The sequence below is a fragment of the Acomys minous genome (assembly GCF_964271855.1).
Source record: "Acomys minous genome assembly, chromosome: 7".
In the NCBI taxonomy this organism is placed as follows: Eukaryota; Metazoa; Chordata; class Mammalia; order Rodentia; family Muridae; genus Acomys; species Acomys minous.
In genome coordinates this window covers 66118612-66143418 of record NC_140488.1, presented here as the reverse complement: position 1 = coordinate 66143418, position 24807 = coordinate 66118612, and the positions used below count along the sequence as shown (strand labels likewise).

General features: G+C 37.3%; 1 protein-coding gene and 1 long non-coding RNA gene across 3 annotated transcripts in view; one reads left to right on the top strand and one right to left on the bottom strand.

Annotated features, from left to right (window-relative positions):
- The window catches only part of RPS6KA6 (ribosomal protein S6 kinase A6), a 130703-nt gene extending 119009 nt beyond the window's left edge, over positions 1 to 11694 (bottom strand). The window contains exons 1-2 of one of the 2 annotated variants that reach the window (XM_084789586.1): positions 11436 to 11694; positions 10545 to 10622 (exon numbers count right to left, since the gene is read on the bottom strand). The gene's annotated coding sequence lies outside the window, so the exon portion shown is untranslated. The remainder of the gene's footprint in view (positions 1 to 10544; positions 10623 to 11435) is intronic. The other variant, XM_084789585.1, reaches the window with a different exon arrangement.
- The window catches only part of LOC311601874, a 73886-nt gene extending 50342 nt beyond the window's left edge, over positions 1 to 23544 (top strand). The window contains exons 2-3 of the long non-coding RNA XR_014780673.1: positions 17923 to 18091; positions 23455 to 23544. This is a non-coding gene — a long non-coding RNA (uncharacterized lncRNA). The remainder of the gene's footprint in view (positions 1 to 17922; positions 18092 to 23454) is intronic.
- The last annotated feature ends 1263 nt before the right edge of the window (positions 23545 to 24807 follow it).

Below are 24807 nucleotides of genomic sequence, written 5' to 3'. Positions count from 1 at the left end.
CTAAGTAAATATACAGACTGGATTTTGAGGTAAGCAAAGCCAAAGAAGTGGAAGTCTGAAAGTTGGTAAGCAAACAAACAAAACAAACACACAGATAAACCAGCTAAATTATTGTTAATCAGAAGGTAGCAGCTACTGTTTTTGCTTTATTTTAAGCTATTTTTATGTTGTAGTTGTACTGGTATAAATCCCAGCTAGAAGAAATTAAGAAACTGTTTGGTGGGGGACAGAGAGATGTCTCAGTGGGTAAGACAGCGTGCCATCAAGTCATATGACCTGAGTTCAATTCCTGAGACACGTATGTTGGAAGAGCTGACTCTTGCAAACTGTTCTCTGACCTGTATGCACAAAACCAATAAATATAAATGCAGAATTTTAGAAGGGAATCCTGTGAGTGAACTTGCCGTTATTAGAGAGTCAGGAAGAATACTGACAGATTCTGTCCTATCTTTGTTCATTTGCTTCTTTCTCTGCAAATGAAACAGTCATCACTTAGTAGTCTTCTCTTGAATCTTAGTGTTAAATTTCAGAACCCATCTTTTTGCTTACTTCTCCAAGTTTGCTGTTTTTTCCATTCTGAAGTTTCTACAATGGGCGGTTTTACTGTGTTTCTACCCTTTTTATCCTATTCCCTAACCTCCTTTGTTATTTCCTTGGCTCTCTGGAATATTTTAACATCATGGAGCTATTGAAAATAATTTTCTCTAAAGTCATTTTAGACCCGAATATATCAGGATGCCTTTGGTTCTATCATTCATTTGTAATCCCATAAGTACCAAGTTGACAAGAAAAACTGCAAAGAAATTACACTAACTTCCAAATGTTGAGAAAAAATATCCACCTACTTATGTAACATTTTTTCAAATTTTAAAGGTATTTTACTTAATTATGAAATTTGGACATTAGGTGATTTTTAAATTTTCTTCTACTTTATGAAGAAATGTGTATTCTCAGACTGTACGACATATAAAAAAACATTATGCTTGTGTTGAAGAAGACTTCAAGTTCTCGTAAGAAGAAATGCCATTAAACTAGAAGATGTAGCACAAATTCTAGCCTCTATGTCTTATTATTTTGGTACAGCCTTGAATTACTGGTTCATCTTCCTCAGCATAAGAATAATAATTGTTATAGTAAATACATATTATTTGCTATATAATATGTAGGGAATACTTTCGGTAGTATAACTTAATTAGTATTTTTAACATCACTACAAAGTAAAAGCTATTATAATCATATAATAGATTTCAAGTTTAAAGATGTTGAAAAATGTTGCCTCAGGCTGGATAGATGGCTCAGAGGTTTAGAGCACTGGCTGCTCTTCCAGAGGTTCTGAGTTCAATTCCCAGCAACCACATGGTGGTTCATAACCATCTATAATGTGATCTGATGCCCTCTTCTGGCCTGCAGGTGTACATGCAGGCAGAGCACTGTAAACTTAATAAATAACTAAATCTTAAAAAGGAAAAGAAAAAGAAAAAGAAAAAAGTTGTCCAATGCTGAGAACTGAAGTCCAGGAAGCTAATCAGTGTTGGGTTTAGGATTCAAGTCTCTCTGACTCTACAGATCACACTCAGCCCCTAAAAAATTGATGTTGGTTTATAGCATTTTATTGAATCTTATTTTCTTCATTTATAAAACAAGTTTGTTATGTGTAAGCCTAGGGTCTCTTTCATCTCTAACAGACTAAGGATCTAATACCAAGTAATACTGTGATCTTGGTTATTGGCTGAGATAGCAATAAGAGCAAAATGCTAGGAACAAATTACTTTATATTGCATGAAAATTGCCTTGTCAAGTTATGTGTTTCCTAATGATTTAAGAAGAAGGAAAAATGTATAGCACCAACAAGGTTCTGAAGTACATCGGTCAAGGGGTGGGAGGCAGGGAGTCCAGCGTTTCAGCCAGGAAAGGAAAGCTCTGAGAGAAACATTCAGTTTCTCAGTTCATGAATCTATGTTTGGCAGGAAGAAATAGACATTCTCTTCTAAAAGGGGAAGAAAGAAAACCCCTGGTCCTAATGGTATCCACTAACAATGAAGCAAAAAGCCTCTGAACTTGCTGAGGAAAATTCAGAGAGGCTTGGCTTTCGAGGGGGAAAGCCTTAGCATATTAATTTCAGTGTCATAAATAACGAATTACTACCAGGGAGTAATATTCCAGAAGAGAAGTACATGCCTCTGGTTGACATACCAAAAAAGCATGGAGCACTAGTGAAGCCAAGAGTTATTCCGGGAGTTATTCTCCGTCCACATTCTCTGCCTTTAAGATCTTGCCCACTGCTGCTGTAGCTTCAGCTATCACATCTATGCGGATGACTCCCAAATCTATATCTGAAATCCCAGCCTATCATACTAGCTCCAAATCTGTATCTCAGCTGCCCCTTGGACAATTCCACAGCGACGTTTTGACGCCACTTCTAACCCCTGAAATGCCAAACCTGATTCATTTATCTTTTGCTTAAAGCCAGTTCCTGTTAAAGTGAAGAAATTCCCTTTCACAACCCATAAAGGAAAATTGAAATATGAAGTAGTACTGTTTCTGTTGGTCTGCTATGGTTTCTGGAAATAGGGTCTTTTGGTGTAGCCCATTCACTCTCCTGTGGCAGTTTCCTGAGCGATGGTGTGAGTTCTGTGCTATAGGTCTTGTATTCTTTTATTATTCTGAGTACCTGTAAGTGACAATACTGTTGTCCTAGGAGTCTAAACAGGAAACTTCAGAGTACTTGTCCAAGTCTAAGCACTTAGCTAAATCTACTAGACTCTTCTTTTCTGAGATCTTTACATTCTCAATATCACCAATCACCTTCACATTGATGAATCTCCAATCTTTATTTTTCACTTTACTTCAAAGAATGTATATTTGTAAATCACTTGGTACATGGTAATCAAGAACTTTTAGATGACACTAGGCATGATGGCATATATCTGTGATCCAGGTTCCTGGGAGGTGAAGGTAGTGGGATCAGAAAGCCAAGTCCACCCTGAACTTCATTAGAACAGGTCTCAAAATATTAAATGTATATTCAAATACCAGTTATCTACCCTTAGATGGAACCTCGCTCTCCAAATGTTCTCAATTAAAGAGATCCCTTTGCTAAATCAGTTTTTTTCTTATCAATATTAGTTATTAAGCACTATAGTCTATTCAGTCACGTAAAAAGAATCTAAGAATAAGTGTGGAAATACAGCTCAGTGGTAGACAGTGTTTACATGCACAATACCTTGTGTTTATTTTTAGCAACAAAATTAATAATGATGATGATTATCATAATAATAGTAATAATAATAATAATCAATCTGAGAGGCAAGTTGTCTCTGAATTTCTCTCTCTTTCTACATACCTACATCTACTATCATCTGAGCCACCAAACTAAAATAAACAAACAAACAAACAGCATTTGATTCAGATAAACCTAGACCAAAATTTGGTCTGACAAGTAACTGTCTCATGTTGGACAATTTTTTAAACCGTTTTGAGCCATGATTTCTTCCTTTGTAAAATGGCGATGACATACTTATTTCATGAAGTTGCTTTCTGCAATAATGTAATTATTGTGTGTACTGTTCTGATTACAAAGTAACTCTCAAAAATGTATTCCTTCTTCACCTCACAATTTGATTACAGATAGCTTCTTTTCTCTATTTTATTTATCTCTGCCATACCATGGATCTCCTTACTTAAAATGGTGTTGTATTTAGTGGGGTCCCCTTTAAGTTCCTTAAGATATAAAGTTAGGCTGTTGATTTGAGATCTTCATTTTTAAAAACAGGGCCTCACTGTGCCACCCATGCTGATGTCAAGTTGCAGTTTGTGACCTTCCCAAGTAGCTGAACGAACAAGTGTGGCTCCCTTTCTCAATTTTGAATATTTTAATATATAAAGGCAATAATGTGGGATGTTTGCATGGTAATTTATAGATCTGAATTTCCATGAGTAATGGTATAACCACATTTTACCCATGTGGAATGATGTTTTGCATTTTTATTATTCTTAATTAAAATTTTTTCTAGTGATTGATTCTTTCACCCATAAGTAAGTTTTTTAATGTTTGCTCTGTAATTGTGAATTCTTTCACATCCATACAGATGGGTCTCATATTTTTGCCTTTATATCAGTATCTATCTTTTAGTTGTTTAATACACTTACAGGTGAATCTTCACCAATATTTAATGACTTCTGCTATCTTGCTCTCTTAAAATATATTTTTATCTATTTTTAGGAATTTCATACATTTATACAATGTGTTTTGACTATATATATCCACAATGTCCTTTTCAACTTCTCCTAAATGCCTTTACTCATGATTCCCTCCTAACTTAATGTCCTCTTTTTCATAATTCTCAAAGTCCTTGTAGTGCTTCCCATATGTGTACTGGGTTAGGGCAATTCTAGCACATCGACAAACTATGGTGGGGAACATTCCTGAAGAAAACCAACTCTCTATTCCCCTTTGTTTATGCCAGTTTGTGTGTGTCTGTGTTCCTTAGTGCCTCCGCTGTTGTATTTTTGCCTTTGACTAATATTTTCTAGTGCACCCTTTTGTTTTCCTCTTCATTTTTTTTCTGTATATGTTACAGTTATTTTAGTAGTTACCATGGGGATTATAGTTAATGCACTAAATTTATAATAAACTAGTTTGAATTGATACCAAATTAACTTTGAACATTAGCCATGCCCTACTCCAGCTCCAGCTCCTGTCCAGCTCTAGCTCCATCCTTTCCCCTTATGAATTTAATTTTTGTATGTACTTAATCTTTGTGTGTATACTCTTTAACATTGTTGTGATTTCTCCTGGCTTTTTCTTTTAAATTGTATATGAAACAAATACAGGCCTTACAAATAAAATATAATAATTCTAAAATAAACTATAATAAATCTAAGTACTCAGTTAACTTTATCAGAGCTCTCTCTTTATACAACTTTTATGTTCTTTTTTCTTTTCATTTCAATCTAAAGCACTCCTTTTGCCACTTCCTATGGGGACTATGTATGTGGCTACCATCCACTATACTCCTTTAGCTTTTGCTTATCTTAGGATGCCTCAATATCTGTTTTGATTTTGAAAGACAGTTTTCCAAGCATATTATTTTCAGTTGACATATGAATCAGCAACACCATTTCTAGGTAAATAATTGAAGAAATTGTAAGCAATGTTTTCAACAGAAATATTCATAATGCTAGAGAAAGAAATTAAGGAAAAATAATATTTGAATACTAATAAGCTAGAGAGAACAAGGATCTCAATAAAAAATTTAAAATTAAACTAATTAAATAGAAAAAATTATATGACAATCACAGTGAGTTCAGAGAATAAAGACAAAGAAATTTCATCAAGGAGAAAATAATACAGAGGAATAACAAAATGATCTAGTAAATATACTGTAAAGGAGAATAACATCTACAAGTGGAATAAAACATTAGAAAAATTAACAACCAAAATTCCTAAACTGATGCAAGGATTTGATTTGTAAATCTAAAGGCTACACTCTGTATTTAAAGTAAATTTAATATATTAATTGAAAAATTGTTTCATAATTATATCATTACATTTCAAGAAGATTGCCAAAACCAGAAAACAAGTCATATGCACAAAAGGAAAACTGCCTGATTTCAGATATGTTACACCCCTTAGTTACAGCTAATATCAGAAGGCAATAGGAAAGTATCTATAACATTATAAAGAAAGCACAGAGTGAATCAAAAGTACTAGCTAGGTTGTTTGATGATGTAAATTTCAACATTAGTAACAGTTGTCATGAAGTAAACAGTTGTCATGTATGTGGCTGTTTATGATGTGTGTATTGGAATGTGTGCAGCCACGTGCATGTATTGACATGAAAGGACAACTTGTGGAATTTTTTCCTTCCACCTTTATGTGTGTTCCCAGTATGGAACTCAGGTTGCCAGGTTTGTGCAGCAGGTGCCTATTGAACCATCTCACCACCAATTTCGTCCTTTTTTTCTTCTCTCTCTCCATCCAACCATCCTTCATTTTTCTTGTTTTGTTTTGTTTTGCTTTGTTAGTTTTTGAGACAGTCTTGCTATGTAACCCAGGCTGGTCTCAACATCACTGTCCTCCTGCCTCAATTTACTAACTGCTGAGCTTATAAACATAAGTCCCTACACATGACTTAATAGGCATTTTAAAGCCTGAAACAACTCACAATGCATAGCAACCTTGTCCTTGAGGGAGAAAAATAATTACTGAATGATGAAATATGTCATTAAAATGATGAATGACTAACCAACAGAAAAGAAGAATGTCAACTATAGAGAAAAGATGGTAGTGAATATTTATTTTACTTAAGCATAGCCTCAAGAACAAACTGTAGGGGTTATGGTTACACAGCAGGCCATAAATGTAATGTAACAATAAGATTGCAAATGATATGTATTGTGATTACTTGTACATATATTATATATCATACAAATAAGTGTGAAAATATCACACAATCATTCTTCCACAATGCTAGAACAAAGTACAAGAAATATGGGTATTATTTTCCTCATCTTTTATGTCAGGGCATCAAGATATATTATGTAAAACTGAATCATAAAATTAGTAATTCATGATTATGAAGTCTATTCTAATTCTAATTTTTACATTGGTTATTCACAAGATATCCCCACCTCCCCAATTAATGTATGGTTATTATGAAGGCTACCACTCTCCACTTATAAACAAAGAAAAAGGTGTATTAGAAGACTAGAGGTAAGAGCTGAAGAATTCCAATGAAAGATCAGCCAGAACCACCGAACTCTATTACTACACAGTAGTCCCTAAAATGTCTTACCCTCACCAGGACCTAGAAAGCAAAAGTAGATAATGAGAATCTGACTCCCTCTTGTGGAAGAATGGAGGAAAGGACTGAGAGAGACAGAGGGGTCAAGGATACCAGATCAACTAACCTCAATCCATGGAGGCTCATAGAGACTGAACCACGAACTAAAGAGCATACATGAGGTGCTCTTAGACCCTCTGCATATATGTTACAGATGTGCAGCTTGATCTTCATGTGGATCCCCTAACAATTGGAACGGGGGTCCCTCTGTGACTCTGATGCCTGCCTTTGGATCGCCTTCCCTAAGCTGGGCTGCCTCATCAGACCTTAGTGAGAGAGGATGCACACTGCAAGTGCTGCAGCAACTTGCTATGCTGGGGTGGGTTGACATTCACAGAGGTCCTCCCTTTCTCTGAGGAGAAGGGGAGAGGGGAGTAGCAGAAAGGGGGTGTGAGAATGGGACCGGGAGTAGAGGAGGGAGGGGGCTTCAATCGGGGCAGTAAGTGAATAAATAAATGGGGGGGAAAGAATCTGACTCCCTAGAGATTTAGGTACATTAACCAGATAAATAAATCACTTTTAAGTAACGCTGAAGTACATTAAGAAGGTGAATTCAGGATTCCTTACGGCATCGAAGAGGGGAAAGAATGTCATTTTAAGAGAATTGCTAAGAGTAGAATGACTAAAGAATAGTTATAGATAAACTCTGGGGCAAGGGTAAAATCTGGATGAGGGCAGATGACCAGAAGTACATAGACAAGGTATATCTTCGCAGGGCAAAGTTCTTCTCTTTTGGAAGCTTCCTGAGCAGAAAACTGTGAATTAAGTCCTGGTTCTACTGCAACTCTACTTGCTATGTGACTTTGGACACATCATTTAACCTCTAAACTCAAGAGGCCTCTACTTTCTGAGCAGTATGGATATTCATGATAGTTTTTACATTGTTGAGGCTCTGATACCCAGGATCCCTCTCTTCCAGGGCAGGCTGCATGTAGCTTCCTAATCAGGATTACTAGAAAGAACATTTTTATTCACATAATGTTTTTATTCATACTTTATTCATAGCCTTTGGCAAGGTTCTGAAACTGGCAAGGCTTATGATGAAAAACCTTCCTTATACCTGATTCCAGTTGAAACTCTTGCACTTTCGTAGTTGGGTGGACACTCCTTGTCCTGCTGCTTGCTTCAATTCTTGCGTTAATCCTCCACCAGCTAATCTAAAGTCCTTCAAAGATTGGCAGATAATAGCACAAATGCTGAAAGCCGAGCAGCGATTAGGGAAGCATTTATAGGGAGGGGAAGTTTTAACCTAGTGGGATTATGTAGGCAAAGGGAATAGTCCAGTTTGCTGGACACACAGGGTCGATTTCTGGGAGAAAGGCTTTAGAAAGTTTAGATTAGGAGCAAACTTTGTCCCACTGGGTTGAAGCTTTATAATTAACTTGTTTGACAATGAGGAGGTTTTGAACATTTTGTCGAGGGGGTGATATGAGCAGGATGAAGTGCTGTTCTCTGAAAAGCTCCAGTTAAAATGTAAAGCGTGTTCCCAGAGAGGGCAAAGCTTCAGCTCATTAGCACTTACTAACACCAACACCTTAGGAAGATTCATTATCAAGGAGCTAGGTGCCTGAAGGGACTGGGCCACAGGCATGGGGCAAGGTAATAATGATTATGAAGGAAAAAGGAGCAGCTCTGCACCCAGGGTGAGGGAATAAAATCCTCTCCTTCAGTGTCAGACCTCTAATTTGTTGTCAGAATCATGTTTGAAAAACCAATAAATAACGCATTATAGTTCTGTAGCCTCATCTTTCTTGTAGCCTCCTTCGAAAAATCTAAAAAGACAATAATGCCTCTTTTGTCTAGAGTATATTTTGGATGAAAGACAAGACAACAAAGGTCAAATGAGGTGGCAGATTATATAGCAAATGACAAAATGCTGGAACAGTATAACTGATATACCTTGTTTTTCTACCTCATAGTACCTAGCAGAGACTTGGGCACTTTGTAATATATATTTAAGTTTAAATTTGTTACTGTATTTAATATGTTTTATAAGGATTATATGCAGCTGAAAATCTCTTAACTAGCAAAGACCAAAATAAGAAAAACAGTCAATGGCCATCTACCTTAGAAGATATATTTCAGAAGGTATAAGGATGCTTAAGAAAGAGAACAATTACTTACCTTTACATTTCCAATAGCTTCTGAAAGATATATAGGTGCACTGCTAATATCCAATTTCTGTTTTAGCCTATCACTACTGAATAATTAAATGCAGACTCAGAGTACTGTTCTGTGTTACTTGACTTTAATACATGAGCCAGTATGATTTGCTTATTAAAATAATTTATTGTCTTTAGTTTTTAATATAAGAAGTGGTAAATTACTTTCCTCAAAATATTTTATATTAGGAGTTATCAGTTTCACTACATCTGGCTATATTTTTACTGAAACTAGGTGATCATTTGAGAATTTTGTCTAAATTTCATGAGGATAAAATAACATGTAAACATTTAAAAATATAGTCTAATTTTCAAGCCACAGTCTAATAGGGCCTAGCATTGAACATTATGAAGCACCTTGACGGTGACTTCTGTCACACTGCATTTGCAGTGATTTTGTTCTTTGTCTTCCTCCTGCTTCTCTGCTTCCTTAGCTATAGCTCAACCTGTTTGAACAATGCCAACTTCATTAAAAAGCTCACAAATTGATATAACTCGATGAAATACATTGGAGTAAAGAAAGAAATGAGACATAAGGAACACTCAGGTCTCAGAAAACTAGTAATACACTTTGAGTTAACAGACTTTGGTTCTAGTCCTGCTTAGATACTTAATGCATTTGCTAAGTCAATTTCTCCTTCCAAGCCACAGGCTCTCTATACGTAAAATAGGTGATGTTAGTAGATTATATTGAAGACCTCTTCTACCTCCATCAGTTGAATTTCCAAGTGGGAGACTATATTAATAAAATCCTGTCCATTGCCCATAGTGATTGACAGCAGAAGGCATGCAAATACATAGGTGCTGGCCCTCATAATTGCATTATTTTATAGAGAACTGTTGGTAAAATAATGTGGAAGAAAGGTCACTTGACTAAGTATTCAGTTTGTGAGGTTGGGAATTTTGGATAGTTAGCTAAACCTTTCAAAACACTTGCTATTTAAGGTTATCATGGCACACAGAGAAAGCCACGCATGGTGGCACATGCTTATAATCCGAGCACCAAGGAAGCTGAGGCTGGAAGATCTTGACTTCTGTGCCAGCCCAAGCTAAATGATGAGACATAGTGTCACAAGACAGTGTAACTCTAGTAGGAGTTAATGGGTACTTTATTATAGTGCATTTCCAGTGCTCCATTCTAGACCTCCACAATAAGAAACTCTTGCAAAGTGGAGCCGGGGATTTGTATACTATCTCCTTAGCTCAACTCAAACACTTTGATTACAACACAATACTTGTTGCAGGAGTATGAGTGAAGGGATATTTATTCAGGGCACTCAGTATTCGAAAGCAAAAGCCCTGGTTGTAGAACAACATATAAAAAAATGTGTAAGTGACAGCTGGACATTGTAGCATATGCCTATATTCCTACTACTGGTGAGGCAGTGGCAGGAGGATTTCAACACCATCTAGGACTACATATTGAGATTCTATTTTAATATGCAAAAACAAAGTAAAATTAAGCACATAAAACCATAAAAATTAAAATTAGAAAAATTAGCAAACATGGTAAGCTTGAAACAAGATATAAGATTACCTGAGAATTGGCCTGAGTGTACCTCAGTTGGTGGAGTGCTTTCTCAGAATGGACAAGGTCCTGAGTCTGACTCCAACACTGAAGAAGAAAAAGAAAGATTATATAGAGAAAGAAAGTAACATTTGAAATTTTAGACATATTAAAAAAAAACCTTGTAGCAACATTTTCAAGACAATCCCCACCCTATCTGCTCAGACCCCAAACTATGGGAACATTGAAACCCTCTATATAAAAGTAGTATATTTGCAAATAACATGTGTATCATCCCATATATTTTAAAACATCCTAGATTTCTTATAGCTAATATAATGCAAATTCTCTGTAAATGTGTATTGTACTGTATTGTTCAGAAAATAATGACAAGAAAATAGTTCATATATGTTCAATGCAGATCCAATTAAAAAGACTTTTTCAGTGTGCAATCAGTTTAATCTACTGATGCAGAACCCATTGTATTTTCCTAGAAGTCAGGACTGTGACTCTTCCTTACAGATGTTTGTATTTTCCCTTTGAGAAGTAGAATTTCCTGATAGTCTTTCAAAGCCAACTTGTCAGCGGCTTCTCTGTGCTTGAGGTGCCTGGAAGGAGAAAGAGTGGGGAAAGAAAACAGAAGAAGAGGAGAGAAGGAGAGAGAGAGAGAGAGAAAGAGAGAGAGAGAGAGAGAGAGAGAGAGAGAGAGAGAAAGGGAGAGAGAGAAAGGGAGAGAGAGAGGAGGGGGAGGGAGAGAGAAAGAACACAGAAAGACAAAACTAAGTCATGTAAAAATACAAATTAGTGACTATGAGAGATTAAATAATGCTGGAAAGGATTGGAAAACGATAAGCAAATAGCCTTTTAGTTAAAGTAATTTGTGATGTAAAAGAAAAAAATTAGTTTGGGTTGGTGTCTAACCTGTGGTGGGATCCACTGGAGGTCTTGGTCCTCATACAAATGACTCTCTTCATGAAATGCAGAGCCCGTTTCAGGGGCGCTTTCGCTTTAGAATGCTTTTTAAAGAGGTGGTGCTTTAAAAAAAAAAGCGCCCAAAGCCTTTTGAGTATAGCTATATACTAATTTACCAGACAGACAAATCCCTCTGGGTGACGTTAGACCGAGGTACAATGAAGAGCTCTATCTTGTGACTTTAGGACAAAGGGACATCCCACCCAGAATTATACTCCCTACTAGGCTATCTAAAAATCCCAGTCTCTGTTAAAATGCAAATATCATTCCTGGAAGCAGTAACACATTAACCAGTTCACACCATTAACATTAAATAGTTTCCCAGATGAGTTTTAACAGGTTTTCTTGTAACAAGGTTCTAAGAGCACAGAATAAATCCCAGGAAAGGAGAGGAGGGTGGCACTGGGAAAATGCTAGAACAATGTCTTTTCAGAAGGAAGGCCTTGAGCCAGCCATCTGGGTTTGTGGAAAGTGTTGGCAAAGGGAAGAAGTAATGGACGATGCTGGGAGACAGGAAAACGAGGTGAAAGGAGAAAGCTGTGAAGACCAATTTCTTTAATAACTCGGGATGAGATCTCTAGAGTTCAGTATTTTAGTTGACAAAATAAGGGAGATTGATGAGATAATATCAGCTCTCCTTTGAGGGGTTACATTCTAGGATTTTTCGTCTGAAAAATTTCTGCTCCCCAATGAAGGACCTTTAGCTACTAAGAAAGTTGAATTCCTAGGACCTTGGCAGGTAACAAGCACAATGATTAGAAATGTGAGACAAAGAAAAGACTTCGTGTAATAACCTGCTGCCTGTTCTCCCTGCTGATAAAATTCCAATAAATCACCGATTGGTTTGGATTAGTAAAGAAACTGTCCTCTCACAGGATCTAGATGCCTATATATAGGGACAAATAGCTAGAAAGAATGTATGAAGTTTTGCAGTTCCAGCTTTTTTGTGGCAAATGGGACTGATGAGCAGTAATAGCTCTCCCTGAGCCAGCAGTTAAGGAAGGAAGGCCTCACAAATCTTCAGCCTGATGGCATTACCAAAATCCACTAAACTCGTAAAGAAGTTTCTTGGTAATTATATAAGAGTCATCTCGCAATAACTAATGTTACTGTAAAGTAAATATATATATATATATGTATGTGTGTGTGTGTGTGTGTGAGAGAGAGAGAGAGAGAGAGAGAGAGAGAGAGAGAGAGAGAGAGAGAGAGGGAGGGAGAGAGAGAAAGAGAGAATAAGCACTCCTTCAGGGGTTTATGTTCTAGGATTTTTTTTTCTCCCTAACAGAGGACCTTTAGCTACTGGGAAAGTTGAATTCCTAGGACCTTGTCAGGTAACAAACACTGTGTTTAGAATTGTGAGACCAAGATAAGAAAATGTTTTCTTCAAGGTTGCCAAATGCAAGTAGCCAAAACACTATGAATATAACATTAATATAATTTCTGATTGTTTGTGGTTCTCCTTGCTCTATGTAGTTTATTTTATATATGTATAATAATATAAATGCATATGGAAAAAATAAAAAATAATATTAAAAAAAGAAATGTGAGACCAAGAAAACAACAACAACAACAACAACAACAGTAGTAGTAGTAGTATGTAATAAAATCCTTTAGCCCTTGTAGTTATTTGTCTGGAAAAAAAGGGACTTTAATCTTACCTGGGTTCAATTCCCTTTGGGATTCTCGTATTCTATAAGACAGTCTTATCTTCTTTACAGTAAATATCTGACTCCTAGGGAAGTTCTTAAATTCTTAAAATTAATTGTCTTTCTTTTTACATTAAAAAAATGATACTGGGGGGCTGGAGAGATGGCACAGAGTTTAAAGGCACTGACTGCTCCTCCAGAGGTCCTGAGTTCAATTATCAGCAACCACATGGTGGCTCACAAACATCTATAATGGGATTTAATGCCCTCTTCTGGCCTGCGGGTGCATGTGCAGGCAGAGCACTGTATATGTAATTAAAAAAAAAAATAACACTGTAAACCAGGCATGGTGGCACATGCCTATAATTCCAGCACTTGGGAAGGCAGAGGCAGGGAGATCTCTGTGAATTCAAGGCCAGCTTGGTCTACAGAGCAAGTTCAGGAGAACCAAAGTTACACAGAGAAGCCCTGTCTCAAAAAGACAAAACAAAATAAAAAAAATTACACTGTAGCTTAGGGTGGCATGGAACTCACTGTACCCCAGGCTGGCCTTGAACTCATGACAGTCCTTCTGCCTATGATTTTGAGTGCTATAATTCCAGGTATAAGTTATCAAACTCTGTTTAATTTGCAGAGTTGTCAAGGATTAAATGAGGGCCCTTCCTAATCCTTTCAAATGGTACAATTCAGGTAATCTTTACTGTCAAAATAGGTTCACATGTTATATAGAAGTACCTGAGTATAACATTTTCCCAGAGGTTTGGCCACATGTTTAAACTCAAGACATCAAAAAGTGAATATTCTGGCTTCTAATTCCTCTAAGGAAAACAGTGGCTGTTTTGAATAATGTTTGTGTATTAAGAGTCAAGGGGGCTTAACACACAACAATTTAATTTGTTTTAAAAATGCTTCCATTGAAATGGAACTCTGAACATAACAAATATATCAGTGATTCTCATTTTTCCTAACCCATGCTATGATGTGTGAGTCACCGTGTTCAAATTGCTATTTTGCTAGGCAACCCAGGCCTGTCTGCTTCTTTCTCATTGCTTTAGTCATTCCAGCAAGGCGTGACTTCCCCTGAGACTTGGGAATTGCAGTTCCTGTTAGGACTGACATACTTGTCAGATGGATTTGTAGAGCCAGGCTTCTCACTGTCCTGATTCAGACCACAGTGACAATAAAACAGGCCAGTGGAATGTATATGTCAACAAATAGGCTTTTAGACCACGAAGGAGTATCAATATCTGTTAACATGTCACCACTCTCCAAAATGAGTTCAGATTTTGCACCTGAAACAAGAACTGAGAAGAGCAATAAACCCTTAACTTCTACAAATTTATCTCTGCTCTTGTCAATGATCTGAAAGGAAGATAACAATTGTAACTTCAAAACAAAATTAAAGGACTTTAAAATCTACTTAGGTTTCTTCTGCTTTTCAGAACTGTACAAAAAGAGGAGAGGCAAGATCCTGTATCACAAGATTTTTAGGGCACAGTGAGAAAGCACTTTTTTCTGAAAATATCTTCATTTAATACATTGCTAATGTCTCCAAATTTATCGTTTAATAATTCCTCCATTTAATAAATAATTGTGTTGCTTGTGTGCGACAGTAGCAGTTGAAGATGACATGGAAGGTAACAGTGTGGAGGCGTAAGTGAAAAACAGATATCACCAAAGGAAGAAAAGTTCAGAAAGGAGAGATAGGCCATGCACTAGAAAACTCATACCCTGCTATAAGTGACTTTCAGCAATAGCAGGTTTACTTTCCAGGGGCTCAGTATGTAACCCAGTTGTAGAGTGCTTGCTTACCATCTCTGTACTCCACAATTCAACCTTGTTGAATTGTTTTTTAAATCTAAAAAAATTGTTTTTTAAATTCAACCTTGTTGAATTGTTTTTTAAATCTTTGAATTGCTTTTTAAATCTTCTTTACTTTCTACTTCATAGACAACAGATCTCTTCAAATTTAAACACAAGTAATTTGCCCTTTTTCTGAGTTATCACCACAACATAAATGTAAGATCCTTTAACGATACATAAAAGAAGAGGATTTCTATGGAATATTAACTTAGCATATTATGCTTAACAAAAATCAAAACCTTAAGGATAACAGATTTTTTTGTGTGTGTGGATGTGAAAGTTTCTATACTACCCGAGCAGATACTGTTAGAATTAAGATAAGTTTTAGTACTTCGTTTTCCACCAGCAGTTCTTCAAAATGGATTTTGGGGAAATGTTTATATCATGGGAGAAATCAATTACTGGTTTTTTTGCAGGTTTAGGTCACATACAAAGTGCCTTTCACATGTTAAAGAAATATTAAACTGCCCAGCTATGTCCACTAGTTATTGAATTTTTGAATGAAAATGATATATAGGAAACCAAACAAGTGATTTTGACTTCTATTGAATGGTTCATATTGTTAGGATTCTGCTTTATTCCGCCTACCCCTACCTATGATGTCATTGCTGCCCCCTGCCACGGGGGCCCAGGGCCATATAAAAAGACAAACTGTCCACGTGGCATGGCCCCTTCTCCCTCTTTTCCCCCTCCTACTCTACTCTCTCATTATACTTCCTGTCTGTCTCTGGGGTACCCTTCCTCCTTTTCTTTCTCTCCCCATACTCACTTAATGAACCTCATATAATATCTGTTGCCCAGCATCTTACTATCTTATCTTATTTTCTTTTTATTAATCATAACACATCTTGTTAAAGAAACTAATAAATTAATTTTCACAAATTCTCTCCACATAGACCTAGATGGTCTGAAACACAGAAAGACCATGCTGGCCTTGAATTCTTGGCAGTCCTTGTCCTTCTGCCACTGTCTCTCAAGTTCTAGGGTTAAAAGCATGTAAAATCTTGGCATAAGATTTTTGTTGCTGCTGCAGGATTTGATTTTGTTTTGATTTGTTTATTTGTTGTTGTGAAGACAGGTTTAAATATGTAGCCCAGGCTGGATCTAAACTCTTGCCAATTTTTGTCCTGCTTTAGTATCCAAGTCCTGGTAGTAGAAACCCAGATGTTAACCCTGAGTTAGACATGCTAGCACATGCTTGTAATTCCAGCTCCTGTGAGGTAGAGGCAGAAGGATCAATTCTAGGCCAGCCTCTGCTACATGATATCCTATGCCAAAATGATTTTATTACAATTTCACCCGATTCCTGAGTTCACAGGAAGACAATGTAAGGGAGTTCTTTGCTTTCCCATTTCACCGAAATTGTAATCAACCTAGCAGCAAGGCAGAGAGTAAATAATTATAGCAATAGCGACAAGAAATAGCAAGAAAACATAATAATACCTGTACAAAGCAATGAGCTAAATGCTCTGCCTGGTCTGTCACATTTAATTTTCGCAGCAACTTCCCAGTGGTGAAAAATACTGCAAATGTTTCTTTCGACTTGGAAGATAAGGATCGTGGAGCCAGGAGGTAAAAGGTATGGAATTGGAGCGCAGGTCAGTTTGGCTCCAGGGTTAACACTTAACTACTGGTTTAAACTGCCTCAACACAATGGAGCACAATGGCGAGATTTATTTAAAGTGTAAGGAAGGTAACAAATTCTCTCCTGGCCGATCCTAGAATTGTCAATCGCCTAAATTGGTAGCTTTCTAATTACTGTTTACAGCTTACTTACAGGAAAATCACCCGAGACGTCTGTTTAAACCCAGCTCTCGGGAGGCAGAGGCAGGCAGATCAATGTGAGATCAAGGCCGGCCTTCTCTACAAAAGGAGTCCAGGACAGCCAGGGCTATTACAAAGAGAAACCCTGCCTCTAAAAACAAAAACAAGCAAACAAACAAACAAACAAAAATGAATGCCCCAGCCAGGCTTAGCGGCACATGCTTGTAATCCCAGCAGTCTGGGAGGCAGAGACAAGCAGATTGCTGTGAGTTTGAAGCGAGTCCGGTCTGTAAAGTGAGTCCAGGACAGCCAGGACTACACGGAGAAACCGTCTCAACAAACAAACAAACCCCCGCCCCCAAACAACAAAACGAAACAAAAAGTAGGCTCCAAACGAGGTCTCCTACATCAGAATCTCACCAGTGAGCTTTATTAATTGGGTTAAAAAAAAAAACATTGCAAGTGATTTCTCCGTTTAAGAATCTTTGCTCTAACTATGCGCTCAGTTGTGCCTCGCGTGCTTGTAGGCACAATCTGGGCCCCCATCTCCTGCCAGACGTCCTAGTGAGGAGCGCTGCTCTTTTAACGTCTTGGTGTCTCCGGTCTATCAGCCTGTATCCTCCAAACAGATAGAATCTGAGTCTGTAAAGACACTTTAAGTTTTTTTTCTAAGCTACTGAGATTCTCATCATTTCTCCGCCCGCTCCCACTCCCGAGCTCTGAGCTCTTTGCAGCTTTTAGATCAAGTAAAATGATGCTGTTCCCTGTTATTTTGTATTTCCTGTGAGTAACTGCTAAATACTAACAATCTGTTTTTAAAAATCGAGTTTGTACCCTAGTGTTTAGAATTATTTCTGAAAAACCATAACAGATTTGTAACAGCAGCTGTTTCAGAAGAACACAAAACTTCAAGTTTGTGAAGGCAGACAAGAAAATTATTTAGGCAGTGCTAAAGTTTACAAATGTTGATGGTATAGTTTACTTTTAAATAAAGTACATCTATGCCGCTGGCTTATCTACCTCCCCTACCCCCTCCCCTACTTGCTCTGCGCCTTTTGCTTTGTAGCTTCTACGGGCTAGCTAGTTAGGCATTAGAAAAATCATCCAGTGGCTTTACTGTTCCAAATAAACAAATAGCCTCATCTATATTTCTGTATCTACAGGTCTGATCCTAACCAGAGCAATGAAGGCTATACAGACTCAGAGGACCGGAGAGAAACTATGAGATCCCTAGTGCAGATTGTTCTTGGAGTCCGCGCGCGGGAGCGTGGAGTCCATGTGGCGGATCCGCCCAGAGCCTCTGTGAAACTTCAGAGGTCCGGACTCACACAGGTAACTTTCCAAGACTCTGAGAGGCACACAGCAAGTTGCTTATGTGGTTATTTATCTCTACAAAACTTGCTAAAGCAAAGCGATTATTTCTACTCTTTATAAAGACAACATACCATATTTTAAGTTTTAATACTCAGAAAATCTTGGTCTACCATATCACAAACATATTCTATTTTCTAAGAAATGCATTAAAAATGAACATACTTTTAAAAAAAGAAACGAAAAGAGGAAGAAATATACCCTGCTAAGACCGAGTAACCTTACTTACCTGAAGCGAGACTCCAAGCTGCAGCTCTCAGGTCTGACCAGAGAGAAAAAGAAAGAAGCGCTGGCTCCTCTTCCTTTTTGTTCACCTGGGGAATCACTTCTTCATATTATTGGTCTGAAGGCTTCTGTGGGTTGTTCTCTGCCCTCTGGAGTCAGAGAGAGAATTGGCTCATGCAAATAGCTCTCTCTTTCACCATTCCCCCAATTTCCAAGTTCCCTCCCTCCACCTGGAAGGACCATGAGCCAGCCCCAAGCTCTGTTTTCTCTTACGTGCTACTTATCAGTTCTTCCTCAGGCTCTGTGTGGAGGTGAACCTGTTTGGTGTCCTCCATGCAAGGCAGAAATGCACAGTAACAAAACCAGTGATCCAATCTCGCCTAGAAGCAAAGCCAGCACTATTTACTCCCTTGTTTCGTGAGCAGTGCTTCTAGGCAAGTTTTTAAACGCAAAGAACTCGATTCAGTACTCAGTCTGTACAATGTCAAAGGAAATAATGCCTGCACATATGTCCCAGAAGAAAATTACTTGTAATAAACCAAAGTTTGGTCTTTTATTCTGTCAAGGCTTCAGAGCGACCTGCTTCAGTAACAAAAACCATTTTGTGTCTACTCACTGGGCACATGGTATTATGCTAGATGTGCTCATGATTTGATGTTGTTTAGGGAAAATTGGCCTCCTGCTTTTTGAGTAGAGAAACTCCAATTAGGAGTAAAAGCTTCACAAGGCTGTTCCTAGGTCAGTAAACACAGAACTGAATAAAATCAGAAGAGAAAATGTCTCTTTATAACTTGGTTTAAACAAAATAAAGAACCACCGTGCTGGATTATAACCCATTGTGGATCTAAAATAAGCATCCGTGTATTTGAATAAGCTCCTGTATTTGAAACTATCACCTGTAAAATAATATAAGTATTTTCATTATTCAGAGTTTGAAAATATTATATGTCGACTAAAAAACAATTATTTTAGTTTAAGACATAGACAATAATCTCATTTGACTTATTTATAAAATCATACTGAAAATAAATATATTACTAATTTCTGAAAATATCAAATTAAAGGCTCATTTTGTAGAAATAAATTAATGAATAAGTAAATAAATGAAAGTATTAGTAGATGTTCAGATAGAAGATATAAAAAGGTATGTAAATAAAATATATTATTTTGAACTACCACATTAATAGTTATTTCACCCATATATGCAGAAATTAATAGACAGGATCATTATGAAAATAGAATACTTGCAAGTTGGGCCTGGTGGTGCACACCTTTAATCCCAGGACTTGGGAGGCGCAGGAGTATTGCTGTGAGGTTGAGGTCATCCTGATCTACAAAGCGAGTCTAGGACAGCCAAGGCTAACACAGAGAAACCCTGTCTCAAAAAAAAATTAGAATACATGCATATCTCAAAGCATCTGTCTATAAGATAATTATCAAGAGACAATAATAATGACTTTAGAACAGAGAAAACAAATGTTCGAAGCTAACATCACTTGCAATAAGACATACAGACATCATTTGTTTCCTGAAATGATATACTGAGCACACAATAAAATTTGTGTGATATTCTTACCAAAAATGCAAATCCTGACCAGAAACCTAAATTGAAGAAAATTCTACAAAGTAAATACTAATCTTGTTTAAAGTTATCAAGGTCCTGAAAAAAAGAGAAGATCTTAAAGCCACTTCACTTTAAACAAACCAAGGGAATATATCATTTAAGGTAGTATATTATCTTAAATTTACACATTAGATAAGAAAAAGTTCATTACCAAGCTTGGTGGCACCAACTTTTAATCCCAACCCATGGGAAACAGAGACAAGCATTGAACAGCAACCTGGGCTATATAGTGAGACCCTGTCTCAAAATAAGCTCACTGATATGGCCATTGGTAGATTTTTTTTCAAAGGTCTCGAATGGGCTTCGAACAAACACCTTAGATGAGATACGATCATGCATTAGTTAATTTCATGAGTTTAAAAGCTGTACTATCATTCTGAAAGATTACAATGAATGGAAAATTTGAAGAAAAGTATTTATGGATTTTTCTACAGGGTCAAGGTTCTAGCTTAGTGGAAGAATGCTTGAAAAGTCCTGGGTTCAAAACAAAACAGAACAAAAAAACCAAACTGAGTATGTAATTGCAGCACCTGGGGAAACATTAAGGAGTCAAGGTCATCCTCTGTTATATAAGAACTTTGCAGCTATCCTCATCTCCATTAGACTCTGTCTTTAAAAAAAGTTGTAAGTTTTCATGATTTTTTTAAGTCTGAAATTATAAAAGGCAAAATCAAAAGACAAAAATATTTAAAAGATGAATTGTTGATGAATACAACACTTGTCTTTGTTTCCTTATTAACTTGCTCCAACATTTCAGATAGGATGATACTTTGGAATATTGGCTTGGGAAGATTCAACATGTGTTATGTTGAACATATCTCATCTGCTAGCTACACCAAGGCATGGAAGACACAAAAATGAAGTCTTCTCTCAGGTTTTACTGTAATAGAGAGTAATGACATGCTCAACTAAGACAAAGTCCTGCGATTAGTGCTGCAATAGAGGTACAGCTAGTGTGTTATAAACACTCAGAGTTTATTTCCAGCTTGAGTGTGTCAGAAAAAGGCCACTGACAAATTAATCTTGGGTTAGGCTTTGAGGGATAGAGGATGTTGACAGGTACAATTTGGGAGTTACAGTGGTAAAGGATGTACAAGGATAAGAGAATGACACGTAATAAACCTCAGAAGAGGAAAGAAAATTCAAAGGCCACCATCCCTCAGTGGCTCAGGAACATATGTGTGTTTTTTGTTCTAGGATACAAATTACTATAATTTAATTGTTATGCTTTTTAGCTATTGATGAAGTTTTAGGCTTACATGTGCAAAAGGCTCAGTTTGGGGGATATCTTAGGAATTTATCGAATGATGTCACTTTGTTGCTATGCTAAATGGGGGAGCTCTTCTAAGATCTCACAGGATGAGTGGAGACAGTAAGGCTATCAGAGCTGGGCTCCCTGCTTATCACTCTATCTCCTCCAATACTGTGAAACCTTCAGTAAGTGTTGTTTGTGAGCAGTTGGATACTGGTTTCTCCAGGCTCTTATCATCCCAGAATTCAGTCATACTGCAGTTTGGCTCCCTTTCTTTGTGCTGTTCCTATCTTCAGGATTAAAGTTTTGCACTGAATATAGGCATAAAGGAATATCTTCAAGGTACTCTGTGACAGCTGGCAAGTAGTCAGGTATTAGCTAACTTTGACATTCTATTCTCAGGTAAGCCCACTCATGTGTTCATTTCTTCTGGTTGTAATTGGCTGATGAGTCATTCTTTAGTCTGAAACAAAACAATCAACAGAAAAGCCAAATTATCCTGTCATTTGTATCTTTTCAGGTGAAGCCTTCTTAGGCATCCTACACACCCCTCCCTCAGAATCATGTGCTTGCTCTCCTTTTTTGAAAAGATGACTTACAAATTCTAAAAATGCACTTGCTGAAAAAATAATAATGTCTCCAGAAGGCATGAAGACAGTCCAGGGCATGAGGGAGGGAGTTAGGTCAGAGGCTGGGATGAATCATTTTTACTCCTTTCCCACCCAACTGTCCATGTGCTCACTGAAGGCTTATCTCCAACAATTGACTCCTTGCTCTGAAAACACCCCTATCATCCCTCCATATATCACTCTCATATATGTGCATGTAGGTAAGATTTATGTGCCTCGCAAAGACAATGGCTTGGGAAAGGGAGTGAGGACTTAGCGATCTTCTCACCTCACTGCTCCCTAGGCCTGCCGGGTCAAAGGGACACCTAGAGATCCTTCCGGAATTCTAAGCAGTTTGCCAGTAAATCTTGAGATTCAGATTGTTGGAGAAATAGTCCCTGTCATGCCCAAAGAGAAAGTTAAACCCATTTAAGTTTGAACTCAAGCTTACAAGCTGGACTTGAATAACAATGAGAAAAGCACAAAGCACAAAGAAATGATATGGATGGAATCAAGGCATTGTGGCCAGCTCAGCAAAAGGAACACTGAGATTTCCTTTGTTAATGAGTAATTAAAGGAAGAAGAAAGCAGCTAGTTTTCTAACTCTTCTCTTTAGAAGCAGTTGCTGTTATGATCAGGATCACAGTTAGAATATATAGAGATCCTGGCTTTTAGTCGGAGACACACATATCTACCAAATTAATCAAGGTTGTCTGTTGCCATTCTTTCATTTGCTAAGTATCTCCATGATTCCTATGTCTCACAGGCTACTTCTTCCTCTCTGAATAGAAGGTATGAAAAGTGCTAAGCTTGTCTTCAATGTTCTTTTCCTATGTATAATGCTTTCTATTTATTCCTCTCCCACTATCGAAATGTTCTGTCCACTGTCATCCTTTGCCAGGACATTGTTCAAAGGAATTACTTAAATGGTTGAAACTGACAAGTGCGTACTACATTCCCCAACACAGAAACATTTATATTTTAATAAGATCCATTGATCATTTACAGGAGTTGTAAGCTCCAGAAGGAACAGGATAAGATGTCACATTTTGGGCAGTGGTTCTTTTGAAACAGTGTCCTCACTGTACAGTCAGGACTAGTCTTGAACTGTCCATCCTTCTGCCTCTTAACTGCTGGAATTACAGGTGTGCTCCACCATACTCAGTCAATATACTTTTAGAACGCAAACAGGCTCTTATGTTGTTCAGGCTGGCTTCAAGCTCACAATTTAGCCAAGGTTGTCACTAAACTTCTGATCTTACAGCCTCCACCTTCCAAGTGTTAGGATTACAGGCATGTACCATGACACTTGACTTTAAAACATATTTTATAGATCTTCACATCATTGATTGAAGCAATTCTTGGCTACGTATTTTGTATTTTACCTTATATGTAAGGATGGCCCAGCAGAGAGTCTGTGGACAGGGCTATAATAGCAAACTGTATATTTATTTTATACTACGTGGAAATAACCTACATGAGTTAATAATTCAGAGAACAAACAAATTAGGTTTCTAACATGGGGTTCACAAAGAAGATGAACAGTTACTAATTTGACTTTTTCTTGTACAACCTATCTTCTTCATACACACACCCCTCCTTTTACTTCCCCTAGGACTGCTAAAATAACCTCCAATATAATATTCATTATCCATGCTGCTCAAACCCACACCACTCTGGATGCTGCTAATTAGCTCTCTTTATGGATGGACACCATCTGAGAATTATATAATGAGAACAACCACGAGGTATGTGACTTTTAATCCTTAACTCATATAGCTGCTTTGTAGACATTTCTAGCCATTCTGAGGCAGAGAACATCTTCATAATTTAGATGCTACCAGAAGAATAAGATTTTCTGTTTTATATCTTGGCTACAAAACAGTTTCTGAGATGGCAAATCAAAAATTGGAAGCCACTTCAAACAAATTAAACATCATCATAGTCAATATGTTTTTCCTTTCCTTTTACTGTTTCTATAATAGGTTCAAAGTCAGAGAGTTGGGCTTCTCAGCCCCAGGGAAGCAAATTATCTCCAGGGACAGCATGACATTTTCCAAAAGGAAATTATCTTTAATTCTAAGCTGAAGGAAATAAATATTACCCAGACAAGCATTTTTAGGAAGCAGGTGGGGTTATGTGTGTATTAAAAATCAAGCAGATGACAAGGTTGTCTTGACTTTTCCCCATATCAGAAATAGAGAGAAATACGTAGGTAAGGAGAAAGCTAAGGATGGAGGATTCTCAACTAATTCTCTTAATGTAAGAGACTCAGCCAGGAGTGGAATTAAAAATATGTATCTGAAGGTCAGTGCCCTAAGCAGAGTCCTTTCTGCAGTGGAGAGGTCCAGAGGCAAAAGAGCTGTTTTGGCTTAAGGCAGAACAGAACATTCTCAGAGCCTGAGAAGGGACAGGAATCCATTTTGGGTGACTACATGAATAAAAATACCTATCAAGCAGCTGTGTGTGTGAAATGAGGTCTGAAGAATGATTCCCTCTTGAAATCTGAGGCCATGGGGTTCCATGCTGCTGTTTTGTGTAAGGGTATGGATTAAAATTAGTGACTTATTAAAAGGAAGGAACAAGCACTGTAGAGTAATATGATAGGGAAATTCAAGTAACAGTTAAAATGTACTTATGAACAAAGCTGTAAACTTAACTTGAGTGTCAGTTTAGGGTGTCAGGGAAAATGGCTAGTATAGGTAAAAGATTAGAGCTGAGGTCCAGCCTCTGCTTTTGGTTAACTATGTTGTTGGGCAATTCCTTTCCTTTTTTTTTTTTTTTTACAGTTTCTTCGACTTTTTAATAAAATTGATTTGACTTTTTAATAAAGTTGATTTGACCTAATAAAAAAGTAAGTTTCAAATATGTTTGCCTAATTTCTTTCTTACCAATAACAATAGGTTTTAAAAGAGTGCGTAGCTCAGTTGGGAAGGTCCCTGCCTTGAAAGCGTGAAGATCTGTATCA